Here is a 403-nt window from a genome sequence, read left to right on the forward strand (position 1 = left end):
TTTTTTTTTTTTTTTTTTTTTTGGTTTTAAAAGCACAATCACTAAACTTTATTTGTAAACCATTGTAACTATTAACCTTTTTTGTCTTATTGAAAAAAAATGTTGAGAAGCGTTTTTAACCTGTTTTGTTAATGCTCTATGTTTGTATTTGGAATATTTGAATGATGACAGATGGTGAAGTAACGTGCATACTTTATTGTGGGCCATGAACCAAATGGTTCTTACTTTTCCTGGACTTAAAGAAAAAAAGAGGTTTAAGTCTGTTGTGGCCAATATCGAAACTTACAAGATTTCCTTCAAATCTCTAATAGAGGCATTACGTGCTTTCAATTGCCAAATGATGCCCTCTGACTAGTAGATTTCTATGATCCTTTTTTGTCATTTTATGAATATCATTGATTTT

Source organism: Rhinopithecus bieti, unplaced genomic scaffold, assembly GCF_001698545.2.
Source record: "Rhinopithecus bieti isolate Rb0 unplaced genomic scaffold, ASM169854v2 scaffold_13451, whole genome shotgun sequence".
Classification (NCBI taxonomy): Eukaryota; Metazoa; Chordata; class Mammalia; order Primates; family Cercopithecidae; genus Rhinopithecus; species Rhinopithecus bieti.